The sequence below is a fragment of the Aotus nancymaae genome, unplaced genomic scaffold (assembly GCF_030222135.1).
Source record: "Aotus nancymaae isolate 86718 unplaced genomic scaffold, 86718_ANA_hifiasm-v0.15.2.pri h1tg000014l, whole genome shotgun sequence".
Classification (NCBI taxonomy): Eukaryota; Metazoa; Chordata; class Mammalia; order Primates; family Aotidae; genus Aotus; species Aotus nancymaae.
Window position 1 is genome coordinate 103,955,603 of NW_026988425.1, and position 24,239 is coordinate 103,979,841.

The 24,239-nt window shown below is 40.3% G+C and overlaps 2 long non-coding RNA genes across 3 annotated transcripts in view; one reads left to right on the forward strand and one right to left on the reverse strand.

Annotated features, from left to right (window-relative positions):
- The window catches only part of LOC105731972 (uncharacterized), an 80,890-nt gene extending 78,664 nt beyond the window's left edge, over positions 1 to 2,226 (reverse strand). The window contains exons 1-2 of one of the 2 annotated variants that reach the window (XR_010342623.1): positions 1,684 to 2,226; positions 114 to 217 (exon numbers count right to left, since the gene is read on the reverse strand). This is a non-coding gene — a long non-coding RNA (uncharacterized LOC105731972). The remainder of the gene's footprint in view (positions 1 to 113; positions 218 to 1,683) is intronic. The other variant, XR_001110860.3, reaches the window with a different exon arrangement.
- Positions 2,227 to 14,715: 12,489 nt separating this feature from the next.
- LOC105731961 (uncharacterized) overlaps positions 14,716 to 24,239 on the forward strand; it is a 71,265-nt gene continuing 61,741 nt past the window's right edge. Inside the window, exons 1-2 of the long non-coding RNA XR_001110858.3 lie at positions 14,716 to 14,805; positions 17,039 to 17,242. This is a non-coding gene — a long non-coding RNA (uncharacterized LOC105731961). The remainder of the gene's footprint in view (positions 14,806 to 17,038; positions 17,243 to 24,239) is intronic.

The window sequence follows — 24,239 nt, forward strand, 5'->3', positions numbered from 1 at the left end:
ATTCTGGGAGATACAATTCAAGCTGAAATTTGAATGGGGACACAGCCAAACCATATCATTCCACCCCTGGCCCCTCCAAATCTCATGTCCTCACATTTCAAAACCAGTCATACCTTCCCAATAGTCCCTCAAATTCTTAACTCATTTCAACATTAACCCAAAAGTCCACAGTCCAAAGTTTCATCAGAGACAAGGCAGGTCCCTTCTGCCTAGGAGCCTGTAAAATCAAACACAAGCTAGTTACCTCCTAGATACAATAGGGGTACAGGTATTCAGTAAATACAGCCATTTCAAATGGGGAAAATTGGCCAAAACAAAGGTGTTACAGGGCCCACAGTAGTCCAAAATCCAGCAGGGCAGTCAAATTTTAAAGCTCCAAAATGATCTCCTTTGACTCCATGTCTTACATCCAGGTCATGCTTATGCAAGAGTGGGGTTCTCATGGTCTTGGGCAGCTCGGCCCTTGTGGCTTCACAGGGTAGCATTCCCCCAGCTGCTTTCACAGGCTGGCATTGTCTGTGGTGTTTCCAGGTGCACGGTGCAACCTGTCAGTGGATCTACCATTTTGGGGTCTGGAGGATGGTGGCCCTCTTCTCATAGCTTCACTAGGCAGTGCCCCAGTAGCCTCTGTGTGGGGCTCCTACCCCACATCTCCCTTCCACACTGACCTAGCAGAAGTTCTCTATGAGGGCACTGCCCCTGCAGCAAACTTTTTCTTCAGCATCCAGGCCTTTCCATACACCCTCTGAAATCTAGGCAGAGGTTCCCAAACCTCAGTTCCTGACTTCTGTGCACTTGCAGGTTCCAAACCACGTGGAAGCTGCCAAGGCTTGGGGCTTCCACCCTCTGAAGCCACAGCCCAAGCTGTATGTTGGCCCCTTTCAGCCCTGGCTGGAACAGCTGGGACACAGGGCACCAAGTCCCAGGTCCACAAAACCACATTTTCCTCCTGGGCCTCTGGGCCCATGATGGGAGGGGCTGCTGTTAAGTTCTCTGATATGGCCTGAAGACATTTTCCCCAAGGTCTTGAGGATTAACTTAGGCTACCTGCTACTTATGCAAATTTCTGCAGCCAGCTTGAATTCCTCCCCAGAAAATGGATTTTTCTTTCTTGTCACATTGTCAGGCTGCAAATTTTCTGAACATTTATACTCTCATTCTTTTATCAAACTGAATGCCTTTAACAGTACCCAAGTCATCTCTTGAATGCTTTGCTGCTTAGAAATTTCTTCCACCAGATACCCTAAATCATCTCTCTCAAGTTCAAAGTTCCACAAATCTCTATGGCAGGGGCAAAATGCCAGCAGTCTCTTTGCTAAAACATAACAACAGTCACCTTTGTTCCAGTTCTCAACAAGTTCTTCATCTCCATCTGAGACCACCTCAGCCTGGACCTTAATGCCCATATTGCTATCAGCATTTTGAGCAAAGCCAAAATGCTTTAACAGATCTCTAGGAGGTTCCAAACTTTCCCACATTTTCCTTTCTTTTTTGGAGCCCTCCAAACTGTTCCAACCTCTGCCTGTTACCCAGTTCCAAAGTCGTGTCCTCATTTTTGGGTATCTTTTCAGTAACACCCCACTCTTCTGGTACCAATTTACTGCATTAGTTCATTTTCACACTGCTGATAAACACATACCCAAGACTGTACAATCTATAAAAGAAAGGTTTAATTGGACTTACAGTTCCACGTGGCTGGGGAAGGTCTCACAATCATGGTGGAGGGAGAAAGGCATTTCTTACGTGGTGGTGGCAAGAGTATGAGAAGGAAGCAAAATCAGAAATCCCTGATAAACCCATCATATCTCCTGAGACTTATTCACTATCACAAGAATAGCACAGGAAAAACCAGTCCCCACCCCATGATTCAACCACCTTCCCCTGGGTGCCTCCCACAACACGTGGGAATTCTGGGAGATACAATTCAAGTTGAGATTTGAATGGGGACACAGCCAGACCATATCAGTAAGTATGTATGTATCCAAACATATCTAAACATAGAAAAGTAAATACAGTAGATTTATTATAAATTTAAAGTAAATACAGTAAAATTACATATTATAATGTTATGGGACCACCATTGTATATGTTATCCCTTGACCAAAATATTATTATGCAGCATGTGACTGTATTCTAAGTCTATCCATATTGCTATTTGTTGTGAACCTCAGAACTCTTCACAGTTGAAGGTTCTAGGGATTGAGAAGTTCTTCCTGTCATGAAGGCTCAGCTAGGACTAACCTTTACAGGTAGACTTCCATTCTGGTTGTCGCTGCTGAAATGGAAACAAGGATAATGAAATAAAACCCCTCATGGCTGGATGCAAAAGGCTTTCATCAGGTCCTTCATTCTAGCCCTTTGAACAAAGAGTTAAGCAAGCAATGGGATCCCACTAGGTTCCACCAACCGCCCCCAACACTACCAGCCTTGAACACTGTTTCAAGCAAGCTATCCAAGGGCCTTCCTCTCTTATTGCATAAAAAGGCAGTTAAGAATAGCTTCACTAGAGACTTTGAATTACTTGGATTCTGAAAATACTTGAGCTTTCTTCTGTAACATCCACCCTTGGACAAAGAGTGACTAATTAAGATAAATTTCTAGCTTACATAATGTCCCTTGCACAAGAATATGTTTGCACTCTAGAGTGTTGACACTGGCAAATGGGGCCAGACTTTTGGCAGGTTTTTCAAAAAAACAATGCCAAACTGGCTAACTTCCTATATTTCTCTAGTCTTTTTTGGAAAATACCTAGAACACTTTCCAAGAAATTAGTTTGGGTCATTCAGAGTTTATTCTGGATAATACTGTGTTTATTGTTGCATAAGACTCTAAGTCAGCATCAATTCCCCTTCCAGACTCAAGCCAGTTAATGCTGACCTTAACACATGGACCTTAACACATGCTATCTGAGAATGATGCAACTGAAGGTTCTAGGAGGAAATGCAAATTATATTTCTGGGTGACTCAAATTGGCCATGACCTCACTACAAATACTGAGGTTTTGAGGGAACTCTGGTTGATAATAAAAGAACAATACTATCTAAATAATTTGAAAAGCTAAGCATTTCTTTATGTCTATCTTTTTTCCTGGCTGGTAGAAGTAAGTATGCTAGGAGGGGAAGAGAACAAAGCATGAAGCCATTGACTGAGTTTGAATCTGGGCATTCATATTTACTTGTTAGTTATATCAGATAGTTTAGTCAGAGACAACGTGTTCAATGGCCAAGTCTTCATATCAAATTTCAATAAATCCAAGTTCAATTTAAGTATCATTTCTTCATAAAATGTGTTTGTAGTCCAACAATAATTTAATTATTATAACAATTTTATTATTGATTTTTTAATTGACAATTAAAAGATATTTGACCTGCTGCAGGAACAATAATTTATCAGTACCATTAGATAGGAACAATTTACTATCTACCTACTAAATGAATTTCATGGAAACAATGCCACAAATGGAGGCTTTTTTCTCTGCTTTAATAATATGCTTTCTGAATATCTTTAGAAGCCATCTTAAAATTTTTCTATATAAAATTAACATTTTTCACATTCATCATAAGTGATTGCAGAATTTTACTAACTGCTAGAGTTCCAATATGTAAAGCACATAAGTAGATTTTGACTTTATGTCTGGAATCTACCCTATATTTGAAAGTGAATATTCAGTAATTAGTGATAAATTCAAATAGTATGTCCTGTTTGTTTTACTTTCATTATACTAATTAAATTTGATTTTACCTGGTGATTGATATTACCACTGATTATATACATGTCCAGAAATGCTAAAAGCCTTGAAGGCTATCCAGCCTTCCAAAGGCTAGGGATGAAGTCCAACTCAAAGAACAGAATTTGGTCAAATCCTTAGGCTGACACTAAGCCATATTAGGGCAGGCAGTTTGCTTAACCTTTCTAATCTTTACCCTCTTTATCTGAGAAAACGGTCACCACTTCATCTTTCCACCTTTTACTAAACTGCTGTAAAGAGAAGAGTTAGACAATAAACTTACTCCCTCTGAATGGTAAATGTTTATTTATACACAAAGTACTGCTCTTAGTTATTTTAGAAATGTCAGCACATCTTCTATTATAGAAGCATAGGGGGAGACACACTGTGTCAGTGTGACTGGTGTCTGTACATGCTTTGTTCCTCAAAATCTCCAGACCAGGTACCCCATCATTAAGCCATATTTTCCAATGATCACTGTGCCCCTCTCATCCCACAACACAACCCACTTCAGACTCTGACTGCCTCCTGCCTGGCCTGGATAATTAACCTCATTAATGCACTCTCTGTCCCCAGGCCCCTCTTGACCATTCTGTCCTGAACAACCAGTATCAGATTTTTTTTTTTTTTTGAGACAGTCTCGCTCTGTCACCCAGGTTGGAGTGCAGTGGGACGATCCTGGCTCACTGCAACCTCCACCTCCTGGGTTCAAGCAATTCTCCTGCATCAGACTTCTGAGTAATTGGGATTACAGGTGTGTGCCATTGCACCGGCTAGTTTTTTGTATTTTTAGTAGAGATGGGGTTTCACCATGTTAATCTGGCTGGTCTCAAACTCCTGACCTCAAGTGATCTGCCCACCTCAGGCTCCCAAAGACTGGGATTACCAGTGTGAACCACCATGCCCAGCCACAGGATCAGATTCTTATCATGTCATTTTACACTTCAGTGTTGCTCCCCACCGCTTACTGGATAAAGTCTGAACTGTCTTTGAAGCCCTTCATAGTCTGGCTTCAGCCTACATTTAGAATCTTACTATTCTCTTCCCCACTCCCTGTGGTCCAATCAAATCACACCTCCTGTTTTCTTTCCATGTAACTTTTGCCTTTTGTGTTAGCATCTCAGATAGCATCTCTTTTTATGCTGTCCCTTTTATACAAAATATCCTTTTCTTACCCTCTTGATTATAGAAATCTTGTCTACCATTCCAGGTTTATTTCATATCCATAGTATGTAGTAGTTTATTATATAGGTACATGTGTATATCAAATATTCATGTATGTGTATGTATATGTATATTTAATTTCATTCCATTCTATAAATAATACAGGCTCTTTTAAAAAATTAATACATAAAACTATAAAGAAGAAAATAAAAATGACTTTGATTCCCAACTTCAGAGAGCCACCATGAACATTTTTGTGACCCTCCTTTTTATATTTCTTTATGTATGAATACATAAAGATATATATTTATCCTGTTATATAAGTGGTGTAAAATCATACCTATCTTTTTAAATCACATTCAGTTTTATATAGAAACAAAATTTTGGTTTTTGTTTTGTTTATTGCATAGCTCCTTTCTCATGCTGTGCAAACATTATTCCCTCTGACAAACTCACCACAAGTAACCAATATTAAAAAGTCGCTGCTTATTTCCTACCTTTCTTTATGCACTTATCATCAGATGTACTCTATGTTACTGATTGATTTTCAGAGTGGACTCATAATCTAAATATGAGACTCATGAAATGGAAACTCCAATTTAATATGGCATTAATCCATTAAATTTTTAAAAAATCATTTCTTGTATATATGGCCACAAATAAATGTAAATTTATAAAAATGCACACTTAGAGTTGTATTTTTTTTGCCATCTTTATCTTTCTTTTTTCTTTTCTGTCTTCTTTTTGTCTCTGTCTATATCTCTATCTCTGTCTCTCTGTCTCTGTCTCTGTCTGGCATGACATCCTCTTCCTCTAATAGATTCCTTTTAATGGCTACATAATATCACATATTCACATACCATACTTTATTTACTATTTCCCTGTTGATGGCTATGCATTTCGTTTCTAGTTTTTACACTGAAATAATACTACAGTAAGAATGTGTGTGTGTGTGTGTGTGTGTGCACGCACTCTTGATTTAATTTGTTGGATTAGATTTTTAAGTCAAAGGGAATGTATATTTCTATTTTTAACAGATATTAAACTGCTTTCTTAAAAGGCTATGGTTAGTATTCATATTTCCATTAACAATGCATGTATGAAAATGTTAGCTCATCTTTATAAATTAATCTGAGTCTTATCTAATAGTTAATATGATCTTTTCATTGACCTGTTAATTTGCATTTCCATGACTACTGGAGAAGATAAAAGTCTCTTCATATGTAAAATGATCATTTAGATTTTCTCATGTGATTACCCACTCGTATCTTATTGTTTAAATTTCCTATTCTTATCCTCATATTCATGTTGGCATATCTTTTTCTAATCAAAGCAATTCTTATACTACTATGGTAGATAGCCTTCTAAAATGGTTCCCAATGACCTGATATCCATGCTGTCCCGATAGTCATGCTGTTTCATAATCCCCTCCTATGAGTGTGGGCTGGATGTAGTGGCTTGCTTCTAAAAATTAGTATATAGCAAAAGTGGTGGGATATCACTTCTGTGATTAGGTTACAAAAGACTATGACTTCCACTTTGCCAGTTTTCTCTCTGTGGCTCTTCTTTATGCTTGTATGATGGAAAGGGCCACTTGGCCCAATGAAAGACTCTGAAGCAGAAAATTGGCCTGGTCAACATGGTGAAACCAATCTCTACTGAAAATACAAAAAAATTAGCCAAGCATGATGGTACGCATCTGTAATCCCAGCTACTGTGGAGGCTGAAACAGGAGAATCACTTGAACCTGGGAGGCGGAGGCTGCAGTGAGCAGAGATCATGCCACTGCCTTCCAGCCTGGGTGACAGAGCAAGATTCTGTCTCAAAAAAAAAGATGAAGTTTGGGTGGGGGCACAGCCAAACCATATCATTCTACTTCTGGCCCCTCCCAGATTATGTCCTCACATTTCAAAATACAATCATGCATTCCCAACAGTCCCCCAAAGTCTTAACTTATTCCATTGTTAACTCAAAAGTCCAAGTCCAAAGTCTCATCTGAGACAAGGCAAGTTCTTTCTGCCTAGGAGCCTGTAAAATCAAAAGTAAGTTAGTTACTTCCTAGATACAATGGGGGTACAGGTATTGATAAATATACACACACCAAATGGGAGAAATTGACCAAAACAAGGGGGCCACAGGCCCCATGCCAGTTCAAAATCCAATAGGGCTGTCATTCAACCTTAAAGTTCCAAAATGATCTCCTTTGACTCCATGTCTCATATCCAGGTCATGCTGATGCAATAGGTGGGCTCCCATGGCCCTGGGCAGCTCTATCTCTGTGGCTTTGCAGGGTACATCCCCCCTCTAAGCTGCTTCCACAGACTGGCACTGAGTATCTATGGACTTTGCAGGCACACAGTTCAAGCTGTTGTTGGATCCACCATTCTGAGGCCTGGAGGACAGTAGCCCTCTTCTCACAGCTCCACTAGACAGTGTCCCAGTGGGGACTCTGTGTGAGGGAGGCTTCATTGCCACATTTCCCTTCCACACTGCCCTAGCAGAGGTTCTCCATGAGGATTCCACCGCTGCAGCAAACTTCTGCCTGTACATTCAGGCATTTCCATACATCCTTGGAAATCTAGGTGGAGGTCCCCAAACCTCAGTTCTTCTGTGCACCTGCAGGACCAACATCACATGACAGCCACAAAGGCTTTGGGCTTGAACTCTCTGAAGCAACAGCCTGAGCTGTACCTTGGCCCCTTTTAGCCATGGCTGGAGGGGCTGGGATGCAGGATACCAAGTCCCTAGGCTGCACGCAGCAGTGGGTCCTGGACCTGGCCCAGAAAAACCATTTTTCCCTCCTAGGTCTCTGGGTCTGTGATAGGAGGGGTTGCTGTGAAGGTCTCTGACATGTCATGGAGACATTTTCCCTATTGTCTTGGTGATTAACATTAGGCTTCTCTTTACTTATGCAAATTTCTGCAGCCAACTTGAATTTCTCCTCAGAAAATGGGATTTTCTTTTCTATCACATTGTCAGGCTACAGATGTTCCAAACTTTTATGCTCTGCTTCCTCTTCAAAGCTTTGATGCTTGGAAATTTCTTCTGCCAGATACCCTAAATCATCTCTCTCAAGTTCAGAGTTCCACAGGTCTCTAAGGTGGGAGAAAAATGCCACCAGACTCTTTGCTAAAACATAACAAGAGTAACCTTCATTCCAGTTCCCAACTAGTTCCTCATCTCCATTTGAGCCCACCTAGTCTGGACTTTATTGTCCATATCACTATCAGCATTTTGGTCAAAGCCATCCAACAAGTCTCTAGAAAGTTCCAAACTTTCCCATATTTTCCTGTCTTCTTCTGAACCCTCAGACTGTTCCAACTTCTGCTTCGTATCCAGTTCCAAAGTAAACTTCCACATTTTTGGGTCTTATTTTCCCAAGAAGGAAACCTTCATATCATGGGCATCCTATTTATTCTTGTCACCTGGCGGGATTTGCAGGATAATTGCTCAGCACTAGAATATTGATTTCTATATTACTCATCACTTTTGTTCTTTCTGAGTTGCAGCTGGAGATTGCTGGTTGGTTCAGAGGAACAAGCAAGACTAGTGTAAAATGTAGGCAAAAACTTAAAAACAACTAGTGAGTTTAGAATTTCATGACAAATGTATGGTAAGTTTTAAAACATGATTTCTCTCTCTCCAGTCCTCATATTTGTTAAAAAACAAATCATCATAGTACTGAGTGGTTTGCAAAACAGACTTTAGCTTTATACTTGTCCTGATTATTTGCATAAAATGCAGCAGGAATAATTATTTATATATAGGCCTTTTGGATTGGCTTTGATGAAATTCTGTTCCACAAGGAGTCTCAGATTAAGACTTTTTAAAGCCAAGCCCAGCCATGGGTTTGTATCCTCAAATACCTGTGAGTTGGATGATCCTCTCCTCTTAAGGTCCCAAGATAAACTTGGAGTTCTTAGACCTGTTAGAAAGTGACATTCTTTACCCATTTTGGGGTATCTTAATAGCTATACCCCACTGTACTAGTACTAATTTACTGTATTAGTCTATTTTCATACTGCTATGAAGAAATACCTGAGGCTGGGTAATTTATAAACAAAAAGAGATTTAATGGACACACAGTTCCACATGGCTGGGGAGGCCTCACAATCATAGTGGAAGGCTAAGGAGGAACAAAGGCACATCTTACATGGTGGCAGGCAAGAGACTGTGTGAAGGGGAACTGCCCTTTATAAAACAATCAGATCTTATGAGACTTATTCACTATCAAGAGAACAGCATGGAAAAAACCTGCCCCCATGATTCAATTACCTCCCATTGGGTCCCTCCAAAGACATGTGGGGATTATGTGAGCTACAAATCAAGTTGAGATTTGGGTGGAGACACAGCTAAACCATATCCACATATTTTCTCATACAGTATTTAAAATTTTTACATAATCAAATATGTCCACTTTTTCTTTCATGGCTTTTAGATTTAAGAGAGTAAATATAAGTGTATCTACAGCACCTATGTAATATTTAAAATCTCTTAAATGTGTTTCTAATATTTTTAATACTTTATTTTTTGACTTAATATTATTGTGGAAATATATGAGAGTGATTCTCAAGATCTTCTCTTTCTATATTTCCATTTTTCAAATTAGAAGTAACACTTATTTATTTTGGTTGACTGACTATTGAATACACATTTGAAGAACATTATCTGCTCAGGGTACAATGCAATTTTGTTAAGCATTCCATATTCTCAGATTATAAAACATTTCTCTTCTTGAAAAAATAAGGATAAGTGAAGTATTTCTGGAGCAAAGCAGTGATAAAGAAATTGAAGGGCTGATATCCAGAATTTACAACGAACTAAAACAAATTTACAAGAAAAAAACAAACAAGCCCATTCAAAAATGGGTGAAGGATATGAAGAGATACTTTACGAAAGAAGACATACATGAGGCCAACAAGCATATGAAAAAATGCTCATCATCACTGGTCATTAGAGAAATGCAAATCAAAACTACATTGAGATACCATCTCACGCCAGTTAGAATGGCGATTATTAAAAAATCTGGAGACAACAGATGCTGGAGAGGATGTGGAGAAATAGGAACACTTTTACACTGTTGGTGTGAGTGTAAATTAGTTCAATCATTGTAGAAGACAGTGTGGTGATTCCTCAAGTATCTAGAAATAGAAATTCCATTTGACCCAGCAATCCTATTACAGGGTATATATCCAAAGGATTATAAATCGTTCTACTATAAGGACACATGCACACGAATGTTCATGGCAGCACAGTTTACAATAGTAAAGACCTGGAACCAACCCAAATGCCCATCGATGATAGACTGGACAGGAAAAATGTGGCACATATACACCATGGAATATTATGCAGCCATCAAAAATGATGAGTTTGCATCCTTTGTAGGGACATGGATGAACCTGGAAACCATCATTCTCAGCAAATTGACACAAGAACACAAAATCAAACATCGCATGTTCTCACTCATAGACGGATGTTGAACAATGATGGGAACACATGGACACAGGGAGGGGAGCACTATACACTGGGGTCTGTTGTGGGGGAGTGGGGGGACAGCAGGGGGTGGGGAGTCGGGGAGAGAGAGCATGGGGAGAAATGCCACATATAGGTGAAGGGGAGGAAGGCAGCAAATCACACTGCCACGTATGCACCTATGCAACAATCTTGCATGTTTTTCACATGTACCCCAAAACCTAAAATGCAATAAAAAAAATTTGAAATGTTTATCAGATGCCAGAAGGGAACCCTTAGATTAGATTATTATTTATTTCACAAATATTTACTAGAGGCATTCTATCTGCCAAGCATGGTACTAGGTTCTGAAGTGAAAACGGGTAAAGCAGACAGATACCTTCATGGGATCTTTGTACAGGCACTAAACCAGGTATGGCAAGTGTGGTGAATAACATGGAGGGGACAGGCAAGTGTTGCAGGACTTTTCCTCAGTTCAGCTAAAGACAGGATTCTTGTCTGTCCAACGGCCACAAAAATTTGGGCTGGCAGATGGCTTAAAGGGTGAGTAAAGCATGGTTTTATTGGGTGAAAAGGGGAAAAACAAAAACCAGGAAAACAGGAACTCTTGCAAGGCCTGCAAGACTTGAAAGACTCTGCTAGAGTGCATTCCTCCTGGCCGTCTGAATCCCAGGTTTCACACAGGAGGGGGAGTGACCAGGTTCCTCTGTGCTGCAAACATCATGAACTTCCCTAGGCTCCACCTCAGTGGGTAGGCTGTTTGGAGTTTCTCCAGGGACCCCCCTCCCACCTGGCTGTCTCATTTTCCCCTCTAAAGAAGTACATCTAACTGCCATTAGATTAAGGATAAGGACAAAGTTGGATCTTAAATGCTTCCTGCTGACAGGGGGTGCTGTTTTGGGGATACAGCAGTCAGAGCTTCCTCAGAGACTGATCTAAGGGTCTCCAGCAGAAGGGGCCATTGTCAGAGGCTCCCGTTGCATGACGGTTTGGAGTTTGACGGCCTGAAGGCAAGAACAGACGAACCAGGCTATTAGAAAACATGTATCAAAACAAAACAAGGGGAGGGGTAAAGACAGCTCAAAAATTCTGAGGCCTTCTACAAGTTTGCTTCTGGGTTCCCTTCCCCTGGGCTCAATCCTAAGCCAACCAGTTTAAGGTTTGGGAAATTAACTCCTTCCAGTTTGGGGGATGCATCTGAGGGGAGTGTCTTATAACATGGAGACACAATTACCTATAAATGAAGAGAGAACAGGAGGTAAAAGGAATAAAAAGGAGGTGCTTTTTCAAAGGAGTTCCAGGGATTCAGGATGCATTCTAAAGGGGAACACACTGAAGATGAATGGCTACACATCTAGAAAGAGGGGAGCAGGTATGCTTGGTTCCCTTCTCTTCCTAGCAGATACCCAGGGTACGTGAGGGAGAGAAGAAAGAGCACCCTCTTTCCCTCTTCCATCCTTGCATCCCCGAGTCCCAGTGATCTTGTCAGTTTCCACCATGAGTGCCAAAGTCACTTGCACCCATGAAGCAGGGGGGCTTAAGGGTGGGAATCATCTGCTCTTACCCATGTATGCCCTATCTCCCCTGCTGTCAGTAGTTTTGGATTCCGTAGGCCTCATTTATGCCATGGATACTAACATGGCTCTTATCCATGAAATATGAAGCTTGGATTTGGCTTAATTGGCAGGAATCAGCCACGCTCACCTGTGCTGTGCCTTTTAACCTGTTTTAAAATGGATCCAGAGGATCATTTACCTCTGGATCCCTTAGATCCAGTTTTCTTTTCTGAGCTTTGACCTGAAGCTTGGAATTGAGCCTGGGACAAAAATGTGTCTAGGGGGTGGGGGAGAGGAGGGCCTCCTTTTCAGGAGCCAAATGCCAAGGTGAAACTGTGGAACTGAGTCCTCCAACAAGGGGAGGAAAGGATGTCATGTGACATATCTGGATAACTGGTGGATACAGTTATGCTTGCTAGGATTTGGGTACATGGTGCTTAGCTCTGGTTAGTTCCCTTGGTCTTATTTTCTCAAAAAGGAAATTTTCACATGATGGGCATCCTATTTATTCTTATTACCTGGCGGGATTTGCAGGATAATTGCTCAGCACTAGAATATTGATTTCTATATTACTCATCACTTTTGTTCTTTCTGAGTTGCAGCTGGAGATTGCTGGTTGGTTCAGAGGAACAAGCAAGACTAGTGTAAAATGTAGGCAAAAACTTAAAAACAACTAGTGAGATTAGAATTTCATGACAAATGTATGGTAAGTTTTGGAACATGATTTCTCTCTCTCCAGTCCTCATATTTGTTAAAAAACAAATCATCATAGTACTGAGTGGTTTGCAAAACAGACTTGAGCTTTATACTTGTCCTGATTATTTGCATAAAATGCAGCAGGAATAATTATTTATACATAGGCCTTTTGGATTGGCTTTGATGAAATTCTGTTCCACAAGGAATCTCAGATTAAGACTTTTTAAAGCCCAGCCCAGCCATGGGTTTGTATCCTCAAATACCTGTGAGTTGGATGATCCTCTCCTCTTAAGGTCCCAAGATAAACTTGGAGTTCCTAGACCTGTTAGGAAGTGACATTCTTTACTGACCACAGGTCAGGAAACCCGTACAGGGACTGTGTAGATGACAGTATGAGGCTAGTTTCCCCATAGGGCTTTTATTGACTCTCCAAGTCTAGATTAACTCCTGAAAGGGAAGCATACCCTTCCAATCAAAACCTTGGTAAAATTACCAGTTTTTCCAATTGTGTCCTATTGCAAAATAAAAATGGATTTTTATTGTACTGATACAAACAACTATATTGCCATAGGAATAGACACAGATAGTTTCCAAATTCTAGAGGAACTGGGCAGGGACAAACAAACATGCTCTAAATCTTGATCCCAGGAGTGCATATCTTATTCAATTATTAAAGGCCGTAAAGAGCTCAAAATAAGTTTCCTTGACTCTGAAAAACAAAACAAAGATCACCGATATTCCAAGCAAAAGTAAAAAAGTTTGCTTCAGCTTTCTGAATTCAGTCCATTTAGTTAGCTCTGGTTTTGCTTGATATTTGTGAACATTTCAGTTCTTCATGAGTCTTGTACATTTTCCTTTATTCCAATGTCACAATCTCCAAAGTTGGTAGAAACCTGATTGTCTCAAATACAATCAGAAATTGTATTGAGAGCACCTGTCAGAATCGTATAGCCTATGATAAACCATCTTTTGAAAATGATTAAAACAAGACAACAATTGTCTGTGAATATCAAAATGTCCAGGGTAGTGAAAGTTAGAAACACAATTGACAAAGAAGTTATGGTTTACAATAACAACATAAAAAACTTAATTATGATTGATAGCATACACTCAGACATTAGAATTTTTACAATCCCATACAATTTTGGAACATATATTAGTATTTACCAATATATAACCTAAAGAAGACTTAGCATCATTTTGGCAATTCCATCTACCCAAGCATGCCAAATAATCCTGTTTACCCCTCTTTTCTGGATACTTCAGGGGCCCTCTTAAGTATTCAAAAAGCCACATGCCAGGAAAGACAATTTTGAAACTGAAGTTTGATTTGGGGAGGACTGTTCAAGGTTTGAAACACTTGATATTATGAAAGGGAGTTCCAGATATCATTAGTGATTTATTTTGCTAAAATGATGACTTGGAAATCTCAAAAAGCAAAAACAATTTATAACCCCTTTAAATTTAGTTAATATGTTCACACAGAGAACGTCTTCTGCAATATTAATTTTCACAATTCTTCCACCACGTCTTTGAACCCTTGCAGCCAGCCAGCTGTGTGGGATCCCTGGGCCATGCGTCTCAGCCTCTACACGGAGGGGAGAGGGAGAGTGAAGCCCCCGCTCACCTGTCCTTCCCAGAAAAGGAAGGAAAGGGCTTTTCCATGACCCTACCGGGATTGAGGGCATGTTTCCCCCACCCTCAGAAGTTGGAGAATGAAAATGCTTAGGAGGAACAGTGAGAAGTTTTGAGTCCCCATTTCACTCACCACTTCTTAAGCCCCCACGTTGCCTGCCAAAAATGTTGCAGGTCTCTCTTTTCCTTAGTTCAGCTAAAGATAGGGTTCTTGTCCCTGCCATGGCCATGAAAATTTAGGCTGGCAGATAGCTTAAAGGGTGAGTAAAGCAGGGTTTTATTGAATGAAAAAGGAAAAAAGGGAGAAACACCCTCTGCTAGAGCACTTCCGGCCTGGCAGTTTGAATCTTAGATTCCACACAGGAAGAGGAGGGGCCGGGTTCCTCCCGGCTGCAAACACGGTGAGCTTCGGAGTCTCCAACTCAGTGGGCAGGCTGGTTGGAGTTTTTCCGGGTCCCCCCTCCCACCTGGCTGTCTCACAAGGACAACGTGTGGCAGGGAACCCTAACGAAGACCGTGATGGAGAAGACACTTTTAAGCTGAGAGACGTGAAGGGTAAGAGCCTTGAAAATCCAACAAGAGAAGTCCCAGACAGAGGAAACATTCTGGGTAACTTTCTGGTGAGAGTGAGCATGACACAATTGAGAAAATGAACAGGGAACAATTGAGAAACTGAACAGGGAAAGATTAATGGCCTAGAGCTCTAAGTATATGTGAGCAGCAAGAGCTGAGCTGTTGAGGTAGTAGGCACCAGGTGGTGGAGAACATGATAAACGATGTAGTAGAATTAACACTGTATAGGAATAGAGAGCAATAGAAGGATTTCAAGATTGAGAGTGTCATGATGAAATCTGTATTTTAGAAGTTACTCAACTTACAGTTTGGAGAATGGATTAGAGCAAAAATTAAATTGAGGAGACCACTTAAAAGACTGAATAAGTCAGGTTTCAGAATTGCAAAAAACCTTAGCTAATTTAAAAAGTTAGGCTAGAGCCAGGTGCAGTGGTTTATGCCTGTAATCCCAGCACTTTGGGAGGCTGAGGTGTGAGGATCTCTTGAGCCCAGCAATTCAAGACAAGCCTGGGCAATATGGTGAAACCCTGTCTCTACAAAAAAATACAAAGGCACGGTGGCAAATGCCTGTAGTCCCATCTACCTAGGAGGCTGAAGTGGGAAGGTCACCTGAGCCGGGAGGTGCCACTGCCACTCCAGCCTGGGCAACAGGGTGAGATCTTGTCTCAAAGTTTGGCTAGGAAGGTGAGATGATATAACAGTGACTGGAGAGGACATCGGGTCAAAGGAGTTTTTTTGGTTGGATTTTTAATTTTGTTTTAACACAGGAAAGAGCTAGTTCCGAATAAATGTCTTAAGATACATAAAATATAGCAAACCAAAATTGTTATAGGCTAATAATTTGAACCCTCGACAAGGTGATTTTTTAAAAATATTTGGCTAATATTTACTTAATGGAGACAGGGGAAAACTGACTTTTAATGTAAGGAAAATGGCATACCTTATTTTTTATTAAAATTCTGATTTAAAGGAGTTTAAGCACTGAACATTATACAGCATTTAACTTATTTGGAATTGTCTTATAGTTCAGATTTTTTTTTTTTTTTACTCAAAACTGGATATTTACTCATTCCAAATTCTATGGATAGAAGTAACTTAAGCATGTTATCTACAGATTTTGTTCAAAATATTTTAAAGTTCTTTATTCCTAGATTCATATTGGCAAGAAGTTTTCCAGTTTTTCTGTAGTTCTTAGTTTCTATTGTAATTTTCAAAATCAGGTCATATTTTGGGTGCATTTATCAGATAAGTCACTCTCTCCTGGAAAACAGTATTACTGTTTATGTTACAATATACTCTACATTACAAGGATGGCAACTCATGTAGCAGGTAGGTTATAAAGTCAAAGCGCTAAGTGATAATGATATTTTCTCAAATTCGTCCTTGGGTAATCCCTTACATTAAATATAAAGTGGAGTGTCCGTGGTTTGGTATATACACTGCTCTATGGTAATATGCATGTATACATGTGTAAACTAGACAGTAATGTCAAGGATATAATTACCTGTACATATGCAAAATATAACTCTAAAGTATTTTTAGTTACGAGGTAACAAGATAAGGAGAATGCAAGTATTTTTTTTAAAAAAAGAAAAACAATAATGCTAAATACACCCTATACATTCAGAATATCTGTGTGTGACTCTGAGGATAATGTGATTCACAATGACTGATGCTAACAGTAATGATCACTCCAGTGTCTGTGTGATGAGGAATGAATTAACGAAGATGGGCCTTGTACACACTCCAGGGATTAGTTTTTCTCCTCCCTGACACCACTATTTTGGGTCATATGAGCAGTGAGGGGACCAGCAGGCAGAATTTCTCATGATATTTAAATTGTTATTTGCTCAGCTCTCACTTCTACTCTCTTTAGTGGCGCATATGTAATTGATTTTATGTAATCAAATACACGTTTGATGTTTCTCCACTGTGTTGGGCCCGAGGATTTCATTTGCCTCCAAACAGTGGTCAGCTGGCCAACTTCAGGGCTGGTGACAACACTGTGGTTCTACTTACACATCCTTGCATCCTGCAGTGGGACGGATCACAAAAACTCATTCGTGAAGGACCAGAGTCAGAAGAATATGCTGCTTTGTTTTATTTCGTTTGGTTTAAATTTCTATTCAGTAAGAAAAAGGTCAATATATGCTTTGCTTATATAGGAAAGCCTAAATTAACTGGTACTGTATTTCTCTAATAATTTATTTCAAAGATGCTCTTCACGTCTTACAAATGGGCATGCCAGGCTGCTGCTCAGGTGATATGTTTCTTGAATCATCTCTGAAGATGTGAAAATGATCAGTGCAAGATCCCTGAGATGCTGAGATACGATGGGATGGAGGAAAATGGCCTTTCATAGGAGGAGAAGCTCCTTGTCAAATGTGAGGAGTGAAGCCACACAGAAGCATGAAAACAGGTAGGTGCAGAGATGTGGAGAGTTCCCATTTGCTGAGACAGGTAAGAGAGTCAGAAGTTTGACAGGAATTTTGACATGGAAATGGGAAGACACTGACCAGGGAAACAAAGAAGATTGCCAGGCTGTTCGATCTGAGAGCCCAGCTGAAGGTGATTACTATGCTTTTATGAGGACAGCAATCTGACCAGTTGTCGATCTTGCTGTAGCAGTGTTAGCACCTGGCTTAAGGTGCAGAAGAGATCTTCATTTCAGGAAAAAAGTTTTCAGGAAGGAAGCTATTAGAAACCTGAGGAGAGAACTGAATTACAAAAGACTAAGTAGTTAAGACGTGAAGGTAAATGTGTTAGTTTATTCCTGCTGTTATAACAAAGTACCTTAAACTGGTAACTTATAAATAGTAGGAATTTTATTTCTCCCTGTTCTGAAGCCTGGGAAGTCCAAAATCAAGGTGCCAGCAGATTCAGTGTTTGGTGTGGGTTTCTTCTCTGCTTCCAAGATGGCACCTTCTTACTGCATCCTCACATGGCAAAAGGGCCAGAGGGCCAGTTTGTCTTCCAAAGCCTCTTTTTTCTTTTTTGAGATGGAGTATCACACTGTCGCCTGGGCTGGAGTGCAGTGGCGGGATCTCAGCTCACTGCAACCTCCACCTCCCAGGTTCAAGCAATTCTCCTGCCTCAGCCTCCCAAGTAGCTGGGATTACAGGCACTCACCACCACACCCAGCTAATTTTTTGTATTTTTTGTAGAGATGGGATTTCACCATGTTGGGCAGGCTGGTCTTAAACTCCTGACCTCGTGATTTGCCCTCCTTGGCCTCCCAAAGTGCTAGGATTACAGGCATGAGCCACTGAGTTCAACCCTGAAGCCTCTTGTATGAGGGTGTTCATCTCATTCATGAGTTCTTAGCCCTCATGACTTAATCACTTCCTAAAAAGCCCACCTCGTAATACCACCACAGTGGGGATTAAGTTTCAACATGAATTTTGAAGGGACACAAACACCCAAACCCTAGCAGTAGGTTGATTAAAGAGTCAGAGGTAGGTGTTTCTAAGGCAGTGGGGCATAGGTGTCAAGGCCCTTGGAGTGCTGACCACGTGGAACTGCAACAGTCATGAAGCTGCAGTCATTAGCATAACTGACAAAAGTTGTACAGCATAAAAAGGCTGTTTAATTTTATGCTGAGTCCATAATTTTTGCAGCATGTAGCCCTAAGGTTGTTCCAATTGCAAATATTAGTCATAAATTTTATGATCCAAATAGTGATTTCTAGTTGAGCACAGGGAAGTCTAAGCATAACAGGTTGACTTGAGGAGGAAGAGTCCCATTTCCTCCTGGGAACTGAAAGGCCTCTAATAGATGGTTCACTGCCCCTTTAGACGGATCTGAAGGGATTAAGTCAGCCCTTAAGTGAGTGTCTATGAAACACAGCTATAGCTATGCAACTCAGTCAGGAAAGCATGCTGGGACAGATGTCCTACCCCAGAGTGTAGTTTTAGTCAAGACTCAGGGAATACTCATAAAAAAAAGTCCTCTTCTTTTCTTGGTCACAGAACACAGAGGTGAATAAAAATCTTTACTTAAAATAAATGGCATGGGAGAACAGGAAACCGGGCACTGGTCCTTGTTCTGATACTTTCTGTGGAACATAGAGGAAATTCTTTCATCTAGAGGCTGAATGGTGCAACGGTTTTGTTTTTGGACTCTGAAGCCCCATGCTGTGGGTTCAGTCCCACCACCTCCATTGATGATAGCAGCTATATGACTGGGAAGTGTTATTCAAACTCTTGTATACTGATTTACTTATCTATACAATAGAAATAATACTGGTTATGGGTAGTAAAGATCTACAATCTCTGGCATTACTACTCAATTCTGATATTGTAGCATGAAAGCAACCAGAGACAGTACTTGAAAGAATGGCATGGCTGTGTTGCAACAAAACATTGTTTACAAAACTGGGCCGTGGCTGAGAGTCAACACATGGGCAATTACATGCTGACCTTTGTTGTATAGAATAAAAATATGTGGAGAAAAGAAGTGAAATGCAATTTGTGGTGGAAAAAGGACACAGCAAATCATGTACTGTAGAATTGTATAAGCTTGTAACACATTTGTTTAGCCCAAAAACTTTTCTTATATTGAGCATATGAAAGAAAGCAGATGCCCTACAACAAAGGTGGATAACAGAAATACAAGAAGCAGCATTCATAAGCTGAAATGTTTATAAACACAGGCATAAATAGATAAAATAAGTGAAATGGAAAATGGCCCAGAAATTCATATTTGCTACAAGTTGAAAGAAGACAGGAAGGTGAAAATCATGCAAAAAGCATGAGAAGCTAAGCGTGTAGCAAGGAGCTAATATTCCTTTTGACTCCAGAATCAAGGAGACATGCATTACACCAGCTCAGTCACTTGCAGAGTGATTACTCAAACTTCAAATCACGTTTGATCTGATATGGTCATCTGAATATTACAATGACTGAACTGTGGGCTACTCTCCTTATTAAGTTACCCCAGTGACTAATTACCCAGCAATCAGACCATCATGGCATCTGGTATCTTGATAAACAATATTTAACTTTACAGTAGCTGTACTTTTCATGAACACCAACTGAAATTATGTTGGGAAAAGACAAAGAAGAAAAATGCAATGAGTGAAAAAGAGACATGAAACAAGAAAGGTACAAATAAAGAAATGCTAGTGCAGCAATGTAAAATTAGAGTCCAGTGCCTCATTGGGGCATCACCCTGGGAGATCTGGGAAATCACAGACATGCTATAGCAAAGATCCTCACCATCCCCAGGCCCGTTGCAGCCTGCCCACCCGCCGCCCCCAGCTGCTCTACAGATGTCTTTGTGCCACACTACATTTCTCCCTGCTGCCAGGGATCCCCCGGGGTGATTCTCTTAACTAGAGTTTATTCATTCTAGAAAGAGCAAACAGGATAATATTTGAGCAAATAATTTATTCTTTGTCTTTTTCCTTCTTCTTATTTCAAACATCCTAATACATGACAGAAAACTCAATATCAAAGACCTTTCCTATCTTGTGCCAAGGCTTAAACCCTTTGAAGAAATTGTGCTAGAGAGAAAAGAGAGAAAATATAGTGACTTTCAAATCCAGCAGAAAAAGAAGGCAGAGATTTCCAGAGGCAGTGGAAGGAGATGAATGTGAGAGTTTCTCTAATGTTAGGAATCCACATCCTGCTCTGTGGTCAACCCTAACAAAGGGAAGAGACCCCAAAGATGGTTGCAGAGGGCACCTACGGTCCTAGAATCAGTGCTCTCAAGTTGACTGCTAGGGCTGATGGCCCTGACTGGACTGTAGCAACAGGTATATCAGTAGTACCATAGCCTTTGGCCAGAGAAACCAACCTGATGTTCTGAATGAAAGTACATAAGTTTTTACACAGTCCTTGGAGGTAAGGAGTCCCAACGAGGACTAAAATTATGTTTTCCACCAGCCTTGATGGAGGAGGAGCCAGTGCCTATTTCAATTGATTTAAATATATTAAGAAACATAGACATAGTGATTCTTGCAAAATAACATCTATTGACTGATACTCATATATCAACAAATATTTGGAAATGAGGGCTGGGGAGGAAGAGGAACTTTCCTATTCTAATTGGCACAATCTCTGAATCTGAATCAGCAGACTCTCTGACGATCAGATTAGATGTGTGGAGGTGGTGTGACCACAGTGGCTGAGAAAGAGCAGAGGGCTGCCCTGTAAATCCTTCAGGGGGTAAATGAGGGCCCAGAAAAATATGGAGAGTGGGTGAAGTAACATAATTGAAAACAGCTTGGAAAAGTGAGCCTAATTTATTTGTTAACTAAAAATGAGTAAAATGTCTTTTCAAGAACTGGATATAAAAATGAAACAAAGAGATAAAGAAAACGCACTATATTTAGTTGTTCACACACACACACACAGAGCACATGTTAATACAGTAGCCATGTAATACATTAAGAAAATCTTCTTTTCCTGTACTTTTAATAAGTTATCTGGTTCTGCGATGATCCAGTGCTTAGAGACCGGGAGAGCAAAAGTCTTCGTGACCGACTAATAGACCTTAAGGAGCCTGTAGACCCATTTTACTGGAAAGCAAAACTACTAGGGGTGGAAGTAGGCTGTGTGGCCTCCTCTGTCTGCAAACGCTGTGACTTCTTGAGGAAAGTACTCAGAGCAGAGGAAGGGAGAAGGACACTGTCCCAGCAGGCCAGGTTAGCTGAAAGCCTTGGCAGTCTGGACAGCTAATGTGGTAGGCCATTTTCACACCCACTTTCTGACCCACCTCTCATTTCCAGTGAGATCAAAGGGATCTAGGTAGCAAGTCACTTGCTTAATCCATAGATTTGGTGTAATCTTTATTGTTATAAATTATACCAGTTTCTTTACATCATGTATCTTATTTAACTATTGTAATCGCACATGATGTTAGGCTCATTGTACGTATTTTGAGCATAAGCAATTCCCCAGAGTGACTAGTAGAGTAATTCAAACCAGGTTCTCTGGATGCTGAACTCACGCACTTACTTCTTTGTAATGCTGCTTCTAAGAGCACAGCAATATTTCTTTCACCTGCATTCCAGAGAGGTGGCACCAGTTGTGGGAAGAGATCAATGTCAGGATGCCACTCATGCAAGGTCATGTGAAGGAAAAAAAAAAGGTTCTTTTAGAAATAATTAAGAAAGTCTAATACTTAGCACCGTTAATATACTCATTATTAAAGCCCAATTCTGCACTGGGAAATCCAATTAGTGAACAGGCTTTGAAAAGATGAATCCAGACAAAACCACTGATTTAGTTTTATAAAACTACATTAATTACCATTATAATGAGAGAAAACATGCATGAAGGTTAGAAGGCAGCAAAGTGAATCTTTTCTATTTGAAGAATTAAGTATCCTTAGTACACAGGGATTATCCATTATCTGCAACTATGTTTTTTTTCTTATAAAAACTGTCACAGGTGTGGTCTTAAGATCCCTGCAGTGTTCAAAAGAGGGAATAAATTTTCTACTCCTGCAATGTGATCGAACCATCAACAGAGAAACTAAAGCCCAATCACTCCATTATGTTCTTTATATTAGCATACTGGTAGATAAAGTTGATCTTTGTTTATTAGTTTAGTCATTCAGTCAAAAAATATTTAATGAGCATCTAATATGTCCCAGCCACTGAGAAACAAGAGTTCAATCAAATATTGGTCCCTGCCTACATGAAGCTGAGTTTTGTAGTGTAGGTGCATGGAACAACAAAGAATTAGGAAGATATTTAGAAATACTATGAGAAGTCACCTTCTTTCTCGGAAAATCTTTTCTACTTTATGGTCTTTTCATCATTTAACCAGGCAGAGAAACGTAGGCTGATTGCCTCAGAGAAGAAAATACACGAAAGAATCCAGCCAGAACAGAGTCAAATTACTGGCTAAGAATATAAAAAGAAAGCCTGGAAAGCTTTTATTCCTAAGAGCCTGGCCTTTGGGGGAAAGGGAGTGGAGTTTATCTTTTGTTTTATTTATTTTATTTCATTTATTTTCAAATTCTGAAACCTTGGCTCTGCCTCAATAGAGTAAATCCTGAAAGACTGACCAGTTTTTACCAAAAACCAGGGCATGGGGTTGAATGTATAAAATGCTTTCCTGCCTCTGAGGAGACAAGACTCTTTCTGAGTTAAGGGAGGAGCTTTGAGAAGGTTGAGAAAGCAGAGCTAGAGTGTTGGCATACAAATGGAGGATCTGCTGAAACCTCTGCCTGGGGGCTGAGGAGATGGAAGGATGCCACCTAGAAACATTTAGGTCTGAGAATGGAAGGTGCCCCATTTTCCATCTGGAGTAGCCCTGCTGGCCTTCTGTTTGGTCGTTGCTTCTGTCAAACTACATGTTAAGTATTTTTTTTTTTTTTAGTTGTTTTATTGTTTACATTTTTATTGTTATTTTTTTCAATATTTTCTTTTTTTATATATTTATTTATTTTACTTTAGGTGCATACTATATATGACATTTCTCCCCATGTTAACCCTCCCCACCCTCCCCTCCCTCCCCACCCCTCGTTGTCTCTCCCCTACCCCCCCTCAAACTGTCCCCTGTGTGTGATGCTCCTCTCCCTGAGTCCACGTGTTCTCATTGTTCAACACCCACCTATGAGTGAGAACATATGGTGCTTGGCTTTCTGTTCTTGGGTCAGTTTGCTGAGAATGATGGTTTCCAGATTCATCCAAGTCCCTACAAAGGACATGAACTCATTGTTTTTTATGGCTGCGTAGTACTCCATGGTGTATATGTGCCACATTTTCTTTGTCCAGTCTATCGTTGATGGGCATTTGGGTTGCTTCCAGGTCTTTGCTATTGTACACAGGGCTGCAGTAAACATAAGTGTGCATGTGTCTTTATAGTAGAATGATTTATAGTTCTTTGGCTTTTAACATTTTCCTTACACTGGGGAGTTTTCAGTGGGTTTTCATTGGGGGGTAGCATGATGTGACTTGTAGTTTGAAAGATCACTGAGTGAAAATGAAAAGGATAGACTGGGGGAGGAATGCCCAGAGACCCATAGAAAAACTTAGAAGCAGTGGTCCAGGCTTGAGAGGACGGCAGTCCCAGTCGAGAAGTGTCGGGACTGACTCACGTTTACTTCTCCGGGAGAGAAAGGAGAGAGATTGTGAGACTGCTCCCAGATGGCTGGCACAGTGGGCTGGATAGTGGTGCCATTAGCAGGTAGACAATTCAGGAGAAGGAGGGGGTTTAGGAAGGGAGATAATGAGTTCAGTTTTCATCTAGATGTGCTATGAAATCTTAAAAGTCCTTGAGAAATTGGAGAAATGTGAACTGATTGATAATAAGGTAAGGAGGATTTGAAGCTAGTGGAACAAATAAACCCACTGTGTTTATTAATGAATTGTCATGCCTCTCACGGGAGGTCTCTGGTGTTCTACTGGAGGGCTCTGCCCTTGGCCTATTTTTTCAAGAACTTGGATGTAGACACAGAAGATA